Here is a 14,250-nt window from a genome sequence, read left to right as displayed (position 1 = left end):
GTAAGCGCATGGCAGAGGAGATCCTGGCAGAAGACATGCCGATGAACCAGCGTCTCCGACGCATAAGGTAAGATTGATAACCCCTGTTTATGATGATGATCTGTTCTGACTTGCCTATAAGCTCATTGTGAATGACAGCCTTCACCCTTTTTCTAGGACTGACAATCCCACTGATGCTGCATCTTCCATGCCAGCTTCATCATTGGGTTCTTCCAACTCATATGACGGTGATGATGCCCGATGCTTCATCCGAGAATGGAGGGCGGTCGAGGACCGCTATTCTAAGGCGATTCGAAACAATGGCCAACTAGAGATTCGTCTAGGAGTCCTCTAGGCTGTTCTTAATGCGGCAGAGGAGGAGACCAACGCCGTCCAAGCGCGGCTGGCTGAGTCTGACGTCGTGGTAGCAGGTAAGATGAGCTCCATGAATGTTTCCATTCTGGTTTCCATTGCCTTCGTCTTGATATTCTTCTGCAATCGCCAGCCCAAATGGTGCAATTGGAATCTCTTCAATTGGCGAAGAACATGGCCGCGGACACCGTCAATGCTAGGGGTTTCCTCATTGATGCTCGTCTCCAAGACATCTCGATCTGTGTCCAGGAGATTTCCCTTCATGGCATTCATCGCGGCGCGTCGGTGGTGCTAGCTGCGGCGTAGGCCCAAACCGGGCATGATCTCCACACCATGGAGGTTGGCTTCCCAACCGACGATGGCCCTAAGGGACATGAAGATCTGATAGAAGATTTCACCGCTGTGGCAGAGGCCATCGTGGACATCACATCCGCTCAGGATGTGGTGAATAAGGTCTTCGACTAGTTTGTATTTAGGATAAACTGATGAATGAAGACTCATGTTCCTTTATGATTGTGCTTCAGTTGACATCCTTGCGTATGACTGTTTTTACTTTTTGTTTTTGCTCTGTAGGCGATATATATCGTATCGGCTTTTATTATCTTTGAAGATTTTTACTTTTTGAACTAGAGGCGATACCCTCCTAGTACCAGCTATTGGAGCCGAGAACGAATCGGCTATCAAATTTAGATGTTAGGATAACACATCTTCATGCATTTTTCATTCCAAAGATCAAACGATCGATCCATCCAAGTCAAGCATCCTATTAAGCGAAACAGAACTTCTCTTAAGAAATCTATTAACTTTGAATTGCACTTACACTTTAATTTAGCATTCACATACGTCGGCCTAAACCCATTTCCAAGACTCAATGTTTATTTTTCCTTAACTCAATGGCCGACGCGATGCCATGATTATTGATTAAAACAAACTTTTAGAGCCGATTGCTTGAACTGGCTGTTGGCCTCCATTATTAATCCTGATGAAGCCTCCTTCCCATGTTTTGCCAGAAAGGCATTCGAAGTCTCTTAATTCCCAAAACATTGGATTGGCTGTTGTGATTTTCATAGACTCATCAGCGTGAACCACCTCGACATCATCCCCATGCCATTGAATCAAACATTGATGCATGGTTGATGGCAAGTAATAGTTTGTGTGAATCCAGTCATGATCGAGGAGTAAACTATATGAGCCTTTTCCTTCGATGACAAAGAACGTGGTGAGCAGAGTTTTACTCCCTATTGTCAACTCAACGTTTATTGTCCCCCGGGTCTTAGATGTATTCCCTCTAAAGTCTCTAAGCATCATGTCGGTCCCAAGCAAATCTCCTGGTCTCTTGCTAAGCTTACAAAAAGTAGTGTAAGGCATAAGATTGACAGAAGCATCTCCGTCCACTAAGCTTACAAAAAGTAGTGTAAGGCATAAGCTTTTCAAATATCTCTTGGTGTGTAACCGTCAACTTGGCAACCATCTCTTTATACTCTGATTCATCGAAGTATGAGTAAACTTCTTGATCTGTCGGAGCTCTGAATTCTGATGGCAATAGAAAAGCCATTTGGATATTAGCCGATGGTTGCTTCTTATCAGCTATTTGCTTGGTACGCCACACTTGAGTTTTACCGGATGTCTGAGCCTGTTCTATCTCCTTATTCCTTAGGCATTGCACTCTTCTCTTCTGGCTTCTTGTTAAACCTCTGGGGCACCATTGGCCTTCCTGCCAAACATGTTCCCTCTAGTTGCTTCCTTCTTCATGATCAGCCCAGTCTTGGTCAACAACTCTTTTTCCTAGCCAATTATGAATACTTTTATTTTTTAAGCGCCGATCCATGTTATTATGATGATATGCATCATGGGCATGGATAGACCGGCGGTTGACTTGAGATTGCCTAAACTCCTAATATTGATTGTTGCATTCTGGACAGTTATGTCTAATAGGTAATTTCAAACCTTCATTCCAGCAGTATCTGAAGAAAGGACAATTCCAGTGCGATTCGGCTTGCTTCCTTTCATACCTCTCTTCTTCCAGTTGATGCTGGTATTCTTGATCCTCTAACCATCGCTGATAATCTTTTTCTTTCTACCGGTGCCACTTGTTTAACAGGATCCGAGATGTGACTCGCGGCTTTGTCACTTCATCCTTTGATGTTTCCCTCTGTTCATATCGGCTCCTCTGCTGATTATGATGTTTTCTAATCTTTCTGTATTCATCAGCCGATATTTTGCATCTTAGGATCAACTATTCCAGCTTCTCTCGATTTGGTCGATGTTGGGACCTTAGTTTTTCCTTTGATTAGTCCAACATCAACCATATTTTGATCTCCTGGGAAAGGATTATCATCCACCTTCATCTTCTGAGGTGTATCGAACTTGAGCCTCTCTTGCTGAATAGCCCTCTGTGTATGTTGTCGGAAAATTCTGTATTCATTGGTGGAATGAGAAGTAGCATTATGGAGTTTGCAGAACTTCTTATTCCTCAACTATTTAGGGGGCAACATAACATGATTGTCCAGCAATTTGATTTGGCCCTTCTCAAGTAAGAAGTCAAAGAGCTTGTCCGATTTTGTAATATCAAAGTCATAGCTCTCCTCGACTCCTCTTCCCCAAGGATTTGGCACCATTACTGTCTTCTTGTCTCAATTCCATTTAGCTGCAGCAACCTCCTCTTCTTCATCTTCATAGCCATCATCTACTGAGTATGGATTGTAAGCTTTGGCTATAGTGGTACTCTTCTAGAATTGGGTATCTCTGCGCATACTCTAGAGTTGGCTATTGAGCGCTGCTACTCGTTGAGCCAATTGACCTAAGTTGTCAAATTCTTGTTCTAGCAGCTTTTCTTTCCACATTGCAACATTCCTTGGACAGCTAAAGCAGCTAGCTGATCATCGGCCAAGTTTAATGAGAAGCACAAGTTCCTAGTCTCCTGAAATCTCTGAAGAAACCCAATGCCCGATTCATCAGTCCTCTGTCTCATGGTTGTCAAATCGGTTATCTTCTTTTCTCTAGTTCCAGTGTAAAAATATGTATGAAACTTTTTTTCTAGGTTAGCCCAATTGGCAATGGAGTTGACTAGTAGTGACAAAAACCAAGTGAAGGCTGGCCCTAACAGGGATAAGGAGAAGAAACGAACTCAATGGACATCCTCAACTGACGCTTCGCCCAATTATGTAAGATACCGATTGACATATTCTATTGAGCTTGTACTGTCTTGACCGATGAACTTGGAGAACTCTGGGAGCCTGTAATTTGTAGGAAGAGCGACCAAATCATACCATTCTAGATATGGGCGTTTGTACGAAAAGGTTATCCCCTTTGGCTTTAGACCGAACTAATTCTTCATCATCTCGGTCACCTTCAGCAGCAACGCATTAGCTTGCGGATTTGGGTTTCTCGGTACTTGCTGACCCATCTGTGGATTGAAATCCCGCATGCCTTGATATCCTAGATTTGGCATCATGTGGAGGGTGTTATAATCCGTGCCATAGTGATAGCCTTGTGGAATCACAATCTATTGGATCCTTTGCTAGCTTGCTGCTTGAAGTCTCTGATTATAGATGTAAGGATCTATATCTCTATGGATCCTTCAAATTGATGGTGCTATTTTTTGAGCCAACGATGGTATATGGCCTGATATGCCAAAATTGATCACCTGATTCTGACCTTGACCTGTCGGATGTTGCATATGCTGTATTGATGGTCCAGGATTGTACTGTATTTGATTCGTAGTAGTACCTGCAGTTTGTTCAGATGAACCTTGAAGTGTTTGGATGTCACTATTACCAACTGGTGCTGCTTCTTGATGGTTGGTACCAACTTGATTAGTCCCTTGAGTCGACGGATCTGGAATGTTGTAACAAGTCTATCCAACCTGACCAACTAGAATTCCATGAATCGCCTCTTTCATGGCGTTGTGAAATGCATCAACAAAAGCTTCATTGTGGCTTGATACGGCATCACGAACAGATTTGTCTATGGCTTTCGTAAAGAAATGACTGTCTTTAGCTTCGACTGTATCTGTCTGCCTGTATAGTAGAACTCTTGGTAGTGGAAATTTCTGAATAATTGTGCTGTCATGTGTTTTGGTGTAGGACACCAAACACTTCTTCTGAAATTCTTTTATAGCTTTGCTGATGGTATCCTTATCTTCATCAGGTAGGTCTTCATAATGTACCATAAGGATGTTGTCATTGTTGTGAGCCGCCATGACGATTGTGGGGTCCCACCGAGCGTGCCAGAAATGTGTGTTGACATAGAATTTTTGTCTCCATGCCGAGGACACACGCAGCAAGCCAGAAGGGTCCGCTCGATGGAGCAGATCCACCTAGCTTCAGCGTAAGGGTGGTCGATCCTGTGTAATCCTCCTGAGACATGCCAGTCAATTTGACTCTACAATTGACAAGGAGAGAAAGCTCATCAGTAATTAAGGGCGGAACGTGTCGGTGTTGCCAGACAGTCCCGAATGTGTGGCTCAGAGAGCCGATATGAGAGGAGATCGACTAAATAGTCGATTTCAACATATTTATAAGAATAAATCGATTAAAGCTCACAGGGTCGTATACGAAGAATCGTTTATCATTCAGGATAAATATTATTTAATCAAATATTAATCAATGGCAATAAGATATCAATGATGATTGGTTTATACTGAGCCAATAATTACAAGTAACCAAACTCCTTTTTATATAAAGAGATAATTCAACGCCACTTAACCATTTAATAAAGATAAATCTAATGAACATGTTAGATCTCATCCATCACCATGACCAGTGGGGCATGAGGCAGAATCATGCAGGCCATAGTAACAACAATAGATTCAACGACCCTAACTCATTACTAATATCAGTGGGGCATGAGGCAGAATCATGCAGGCCGTAATACAATAATAAGATCATGGGGCTAACATATCTTTCAACTTATCTCTACTTCAATGATCTCGTAATGTGAACTGTTCGTGAAAACGCTCGATATTGACTAAACAACCGATTCAGGCATAGCGCACAGTTAAGGTCATGCCTTCTCAGGAATGGGTCTACCAACTAACGATCCCCACTCCACGGTGCCAACAGTGGAGTGAGAGGCAGAATCCCACAGGCCATGATGATAGGCCATAGAATGGTTTTTATTAAATAATAGATCTACTCAAGATCAGACATGCCTTAACCGCACACCATGCATGATTAAGATTGACGCAAAACAGCCTATAAAAATAACTCATTGCTTAAGATGTAGATTAGATCAATTTTAAATTAGCAAACGATGAGTTAAACAAGATATAAGGCCGATCCAGATCAATCTCAATCGAGCAGAGTGATATTGCGGTAATTAGATAAACGATGAAAGCAATAAGCAATATCGGTAACTTAATGAATCTACCAAAGATTGCCATACTAAGGTAGAGCCGATAACTTGACCTTGATCTAATTCAAGTAGTGGGGTGTGAGGCAGAATCACACAGGCCATACTTGAATTAGACAAGAGTCGATAACTAGCCTATACCAGAGTCGCAGTGGGGGTCGACCGGATCGATGCAGCCATACAAACAGAGGTATAAACCATGACGGTACTTATAGACAAGCAGTGGAAGTCGACTGGATCCATGCAGTCATACTCGCTGAAGAACTCACCGAGATCTACTCTACTCCTACTCCTAAGGGGTGGCCGAAGCCAAAAAAAAAGTAATTGACTTGTATTTGATTGATTGTTGTTTTTACAATAGCCGGGGTTTGGTATTTATACCCGGAGTCTAAACATGAATCCTACTCAAGCATGATTTGTTACAACCTTTGGCATAAAATGAAAATATTCCTAATTTAAGATAACTTGGACTCTAATCTTTCCTGTTTTTGTAGAGTCCAGCATGTCTCGTCCCAGCACCAATCATAGCTTCTATCGTCATCTGCTAGTGCTATTTGAAGAAAGTCGATTCTAGTGCTGCATCCGAATCAGCTGGTTCCGATCCGCACGCAATCGATTCCTTGCTGACATGATTTTGGGAGCTCTCGAGCTTCTAAGACCCTCCTTCCAAATTCTGGTGTAAACAGGACCCTTCCCTCTATTGTTGCGGCTGCTCTCACCATGAAGCTAGTGCTTGGATTTTGAAGAATGGCTTGATCTTTTTGCTTTAAGGATAGTAACAAACATCCACTCCTTTGATTTTGTTGCTTAATTAGCTTCGTTTTGATGGCTACATTGCTTGATTCTCATTCTAGTTCTTTCTCCATTCTAGAGAGCACTTTTCTAATTGGACATTTGTGCAAGGCTCAAATTATGGTGAATCCATCGTTCAAACGGTTGGTGTCTATGAACACATTTAAATTCCTAGCTAATTATTCCATGGTGGTCAAGATCGTCATTGTTAGTATGTGATGCTATAATTAGTTCTTAGAAGTAGAGTAGAATAGATGTTCTTCATTATTGCGCAATAATTATTTTTTACTATGATTTTCAATTTATAGGGCCAGGGCTATCAATTTCAATTTTCTAATAATTAGTGTACAATAATGTTTTCCAAAAATGGTACTTTTGAACTACAATTGTTGTTCATGAAGCTCGATTTCTTATTAATTCTTTGTAATTACTATCTCAGTATTTTTTGTGCAGAGATGGATCGAGAGTGGATGCATCTATCCTGAATGGACAAGCGGTACATGCATGGCGTCATCTAGTTTATCACCGATGCTAGAGCCCATGTTGGGAATGGAAACCCTATCTTCTGCCCATGCAAAGATTGCAAGAATCATAGGAATTTTCATCAAAATGAGTCTATACGATCGCACTTGATTACTAGGGGGTTCATGCCAAACTATACGATATAGACTATGCATGGTGAGGTTGGTGTGAATGTTCTACAGGAAAACAATGATGATGTGAACATGTCTGACGTAGCCATCCACGTGCTGATGAGGAACCCAGTGTCAATATGGAACCTATGGTCATAGTTAATAATGTGTTTAGGAACACACTAGCTGATGACACCGAGGATAACGATGGCATTTCTCAGCTGCTATGTAATGTAGAGACTGGATGTCTTAGTGAAAGATAGCTGAGAATGCTAGAGAAAATAAGACAAGATGGCAAAACACTATTATATAGGAATTGTCCAATGAACAAACTAGAAGCCGACATCATGCTGTTAGAGTTCAAATCGATAAATGGATTGAGCGATAAAGGCTTCGATCAGTTGTTAGGTATAATAAGGAAAATGCTCCTAGAAAAAAATGAGTAGCCAGAAAAGACAAACTTGGCCAAGCAAATGATCTACCCCATTGGCCTCGAGGTTGAAAAAATCCACATGTGTTCCAATGATTGCATATTGTACCGTGGAGAAAAATACAAAGACTTGGACAAGTGCCCCAAGTGTGAAGCTCTACAGTACAAGGAAGGGCCATCAGATGAGGGTACCAAGACCAGCGGAGGTCCCATAAAGGTCATTTGGTATTTCCCAATAGCTCCTCGGGTGCATAGGTTGTTTGCAAGTGCAAAGTCAGCCAAGATGTTGCGCTGGCATGGCGAAGAGTGTAAGAAAGATACAATGATGAGGCACCCCACCGATGAGCATCACTGGAGGACTATCAATACTATGTTCTATAAGGACATCGGTGGAGAGGTAAGGCACCTTTGGTTTGCTTTTAGCACAGATGGGATGAATCCTTTTAACCAGGTTAGAAGCAATCATAGCACCTGGTCAGTGACGCTCTGTATATACAACCTTCCACCTTAGGTCTATATGAAGCGGTCGTACATCCAGATACCATAACTGATCCAAGGGCCAAGCGAACCTGGGAATGACATCGATGTGTTTCTAGAACCAGTGATCGATGAACTAATGGAGATGTTTGAAAAGGGTGTGTTGGATGTTTGGGACGAGTACAAAAAGGAACATGTCATGATCAAGGGAGTACTTATCGCTCCAATCACCGACCTGCCAGGTCGAGGTTTATTGTCCGGAGAGAAGACAAAAGGCTATACTAGATGTGTTGAGTGCTTGGACGACACTGATGCGGTAAATCTACCAAATAACTCAAAGATAGTTTATATGGGACACCATAGGTTCCTACCTAAGGATCACCCTTACCGTAGGAACAAAAAGATTTCAATGGTACTATTAAGAAACGCTTAGCTCCAAAATATCGAGATAGGCCTGTGATACTTAGAGAACTCAACAAACTGGATGTTGTCCTTGGGAAGGGGGACAATGAAGTAGCAGCGCCTGATGGGAGCATTTGGAAGAAAAAATTGGTTTTTTAGAAACTACCTTACTGGCCATTTCTGAGTGTACACCACTGTCTTGATCCCATGCACATCACTAAAAACGTGTGCGCTAACACTCTTAACACCTTGATGGACACCGAGGGGGCATCGAAGGATTCACTAGCCACACGCCTAGACATGCAACACTTGGGAATCAAGAAGGAGTTGCATCCCATGGAGCTAGAAATGGCCAGTTCGAACTTCCGATTGCGTCATGGACATTAAAGAAGGAAGAAAAGCGTGCACTTATTTCTTTCTTCAATGAACTCAAAGTCTCGATGGGCTACTATGCGAACCCAAAGAGGCTAGTGAACATGAGAGAACTCAAGTTCAACTATGGCCCTATGAAGGCCCATGACTGTCATGTCATTATGACTCAGCTACTCCCTATTGCCCTATGTGGTATCCTACCCCCAAAGGTCCACGCCCCAATCATAAAGCTTTGCTCGTTCTTCAACGTGATCTCAAAAAAGGTCATTGATTTGTCCATGCTAGAGCAGCTGCAACGGGACATAGCCGAAACTCTCGTTAGGCTTGAGATGCATTTCCCGTTGACTTACTTTGATATCTCATTGCATCTTTGTTAACCAAATTAGATCCCTTGGCCCAATGTACCTGCATCAGATGTTCCCTTTTAAAAGATTGATGAAAGTTTTTAGGAGGTATGTTAGGAATAGATTCAGGCTAGAAGGGGCATGGTTGAAGGATGGTCAACGGAGGAGGCCATTGAGTTCTGCACATATTATCTAGACATTAAAAGGGTTAGAGTTCTAGAATCTCATCACAAGGGAAGACTACGTGGCAAAGGAACGGTTGGGGAGAAATTTGTTATAGTAGATGACCATGTTTCTTTCAGACATGCATAGTTTGCTATTCTCTAGCAAGCCGAGGGCGTGATGCCATACATTGATGAGCATAGGCAATCGCTGCAAACTCTATATCCGAGCAGGTCACAGGCTTGGCTGGATAAAAACATAAGGAGGAATCAACTGGTTGCAACGTCGCTTGCTTAGAATAAAGTTGGGTAATCAACTAGATGCCTTAGCCAAGGGACCTTCGAGTACATATCTTAAGTACCAAGGGTATGAGATCAATGGATTTACATTTTACACAAAAAAGCAAGATAGAAAGAGCACATACCAAAATTGTGGTGTTCATTTTGATGCTCATGACAAAAATGGCAACGTGCAGGCGACATACTGTGGTTTCATAGAGGAGATATGGGAGCTAGCCTATGGTCCATTGAAGGCAGCTCTTTTTTGCTGCCAGTGGGTCTAGCTCGAGTAAATCAACACTGACCGTGAAGGGTTCACTACCGTTTATCTCACTAAGACCACATACAGAGATGACCCCTTCGTCCTTGCAAGAGATGTTATGCAAGTCTTCTATGCAAGGGACAACAATACAAAAGAAAGGCTAAAAGTAGTCCTAGAAGGGAAAAGGAAGATTGTCGATGTCGATGGAGTGATGGATGAAGAAGACTACAGGGGCTATCAGGAAATGCCTCCATTCGGGGCGAACGTACCCCTACCTATCCTTTAAGAGGGTGACGAACCTACTTACGTACGGCTTGATCACAATGAAGCCCTCATTGTTGATGCACCTAAAGATAATTAGATTATTGTTAACTATGTAATCATTATGCACATAACTGTGAAGGATGTTTGATCCTGATAAAACTCTCATCTCCTCTCTTCTCCTAGTTAATACTCTACCAACTCAGCAAATATGCTGACGTATCATAGCAATTAATGAGAATGAAAGTTATTTAAAACTACCATTGAGACTAACCTTATTACTATTCAAACACTCGATTGGGGTGGCCATTCTCTTCTGAGCTACTACTAGTAGTGAGGGATCCACAGCTCCTCGGTGCCACTGGTCCCCAACCAGTTTGTAGTTCCTGCTCGCAATACTCAAAGGAGCCCAGCCCATAGTCAGCATTGAGCAAAGGTGTAGTAGCTCCATTCCTCCTCCAACCTTCATTGATCATTGATGTATGTGCTCCTGGAGATGTGAATGGGAATGCCTGTGGCTTGTGTGTTGACTGTTGAGTGATCCATTTACTTGATGCGTGTACTGTTCTAGTCTCCCGATCAGGTCAAGATGAAGAGGAATGCTAAGAAGGCCACAGAGAAAGAAGGTGCATAGAGAAAATTCATTTAATAATTTACAAAATTGAAACAAAAAATTTGGGCCGTCTGGGACTCGAACACAGGTCTCGAGGGCTAAGTTGCGGAGTCTTAACCGTTGAGGCAGTCGGAGGAATTCGAAAGGAAGGGAAAAGTTATACTACTTAACCCCTAACTGGTACAACCCCATCACTGCCGGTTTGAGGAATGGTTTGACAGTGATGGTTCCTCATCACTGTCGGTTTATTATTAGAATCGATAGTGATGAACAATTTCCCAAAGTCATTTAATAATTTATAAAATTGAAACAAAAAATTTGGACCGCCTAGGACTCAAACACGGGTCTTGGGGGCTAAGCTGCGAGGTCTTAACCATTGAGCCAGTCGGAGGTATTCAAAAGAAATGAAAAAGTTATCCTACTTAACCCCTTACTGCTACACCCACATCACTATCAGTTTGAGGATTCACCCGACAGTGATATTTCCTCATCACTATCGGTTTAGAATTACAACTGGTAGTGATGTGTAATTTCCCAAAATCATTTAATAATTTATAAAATTGAAACAAAAAATTTGGGCCTCCTGGGACTCGAACACGGGTCTCGGGGTCTAAGTTGTAGAGTCTTAATCATTGAGGCAGTCGGAGGAATTTGAAAGGAAGGGAAAAGTTATACTACTTAACCCCTAACTAACAGCGATGGCGGCAGGGCCCTTCACTGCCAGTTTTGGTTCTTCATAGTCAGTTGCTTGAACCGACACAGAAGAAACCATTCACTGTCGGTTTTTAAACTAAAACCGACAGTGATGTGTAGATGCTCCTCACATGCCAACAATCCTCCCACTGACCACAATAGTTGGAACACTGCTCCCACCTACCCCGACAACTTTAGTTCAGAAATAAAAATGTACCACGACTGCTAGCCCCTATAAAATGGCCCTTGGCTAGGAGCTAGCCTCTCCATGCATGTTGGTTTCAGCCAGGCCTTATCAGCCATGATACAATGTTTTCCTCTCACAAGAAACCACAAATATCGTTATGCGTCGTAGTCCACCAAAATGGTGCACACAAGAGGTACTAGAAGAATGCTACTTAAGATAGAGCAACACCAAAGATTGGAGATGCCACAAGATTCACAGAGCCATCCACTGCAGTGCGCATCTGGAAAAAGGCCATGTACAGACAAGGCGGATTCATCGATGCCACCTTATCATCTCCAACCGATGTAGTTCATAGACCAACTCAGTGCTGCTGTTTGCCCCTAGTTGATGCTAGAAGAATGCTACTAAGGTGGTTATATTATAATGTGATGATACACATTGATTGTAACATTCACCTGTACGCAAATAGGTCTTTGTTATCGTATATAGAATTTTAGTGTAAGGTCTTTGTTATCGTATATGTAATTTATTTCAAATATTTTTGTTATTTTTTATGTATTTCATTACTATCTAAATAAATATATCGTTGTTGTTAAAACTTTCCCACTATACTATCTAAATAAATATATCCTTTACATATATGCACCTTCACTGTCGGTTCTACTTACAAACCAGCAGTGATATTAACTTTCACTGTCGGTTCTATTTAAAAACCGACAGTGATATTAAGTTTCACTGTCGGTTCTACTTAAAAACCGGTAGTGATGTCCATGCCCCCTATATAAAACAAACCACTGGCCACATACATCGATCACACTCACCCACGAACTCTCACAGTCTCATTTCTCATGTTTCACTCTCACTTCTCAAGAAATCCACTCTCTCTACGTGATTTGGTCATGGCTCTGGTATTTTTCAATGGTATTGATATGTTGTCTTCTCCAATATTCTATCTATATTCATTTGATCTATATTTATATTCATGTTTCTTTGCATTCAATATTTATATATATTCTTATTCCTTGCATTCGATCTATATTTAATTATGTTGCCACATTTTACTTGGAAGAATTTTTTGTGCATATATTTTATGTTCATATTTTTTTAGCATTTTATCGATCAGGTGGTATGAACAACGGACCTCCCCCACCACAAGAACCAGGTTTTCACCCTGGCGATGAGCCATTCGCTCCTAATGAGGCCATTCCACGGTTCCCTGTTCTAGCTATTGTATGAAATATTTTTCAAAATCTTTTGTTTTTTTATGCTAACAAATAAGTGTAATTAGTTTAATATCATTGTTGCATACATATATGTCGAAGACTATATCCCCAATAGATTGGCTGTGAATAGCACTTAGCTGGTTCTTTATCTCGAACATCGTCGAGAACATGGCATATAATGCAAGTGGTCCGCTATGGACATGTGAACTTAGTTTTTCCATCCCTTTGAGGGGTACAAATCATTGGAACCATATCCACGAGACGGGAAGACAGAGCCCAGACATGATAAGCGCCCAATTCAGTGATGTGCGTATCTATTTAGAGGCACTTCGACGTGTATGCTATGATGTGACTGATTTCTCGCACTTCAAGGCACTTGCTTTGAATGCTGGTGATATCCTCGTCCCGCAAGCAATCGAATGGTTTGCGAGCTACAACCATGCGGATGTGATAAAATGGTCACTTATACCTGAGTCATGGTTATTTGTTGTTTATTATTGTAATAACATTCTCTAATTTTTTTTCTTTTTCTCCGCATACAGATTGCGCTCTAGGACCTTACCTATACTGCATGTGGCTTGTGGGCCATTCTAGACCAAGCTACGAAGCAACTCGGGTACGATTGGGACTTCTACAATGGTAACCTTGGCCAGCTCACTATAGAAGGACGCCAGTACTGCATAAGGATTACTAACAGGGGCAGTGGTCGTTCAGTAGGTTATATCTATAGCCAACCATTCTTTCGATATTGTGAGGCACGAGAGAGCGCACTCATACGGGCATTGGACTTCATCGATACAAGCGGATACATAATCCGTGACATCAATTACCATATATGGCTACAGAGGCATGTTAGTGTGCGTGGCCTGATTAAACCCGGTAGTGATTCTGATAGTAATTAATGTTTGTTAGGTTGTTTTCAAGGTCGTAGTTTAATTGGGTTCTAATTTTAATTTGTACGACTTTGTGTGTTTAACTATTGTCATGCATGTAATTCGTGTAATATTTATTGGGCAACTAGAAATATACATTCTGGTGTTGTATTTGTCTCAAACTTTTTCTTAGGCTTCCACGTGCCACGTGTGAAGGAAACACCTAGTTTGGGATTTTCCGGAAATGGTTTGCTACTTTCTGAGGTTTAATTGATTTTTTGCGCGACAACACTGTTTAATTATAGGTTGAACTGAGTCTACCCACAAAAAGATCCGAAATGGTGTTAAACTTTTATACAAGCTCTAATATGCCCTAGGGATAAGAATTTTGTGGAGGTGGATGACAAAATCTATTGGATCCAAGATGAAATTCATCCTCTTTTGTCTCATTCGGCACAGAGAAAAATATAATAAATAAAAAATTTGGTCAAAAAACCTCAGATCCTATGTGGGGTCTTAATTTGGGTGTACACGCTTGCCAAAAAAG

Source organism: Miscanthus floridulus, chromosome 1 (genome assembly GCF_019320115.1).
Source record: "Miscanthus floridulus cultivar M001 chromosome 1, ASM1932011v1, whole genome shotgun sequence".
NCBI lineage: Eukaryota > Viridiplantae > Streptophyta > Magnoliopsida > Poales > Poaceae > Miscanthus > Miscanthus floridulus.
This window is presented reverse-complemented; position numbering follows the sequence as displayed.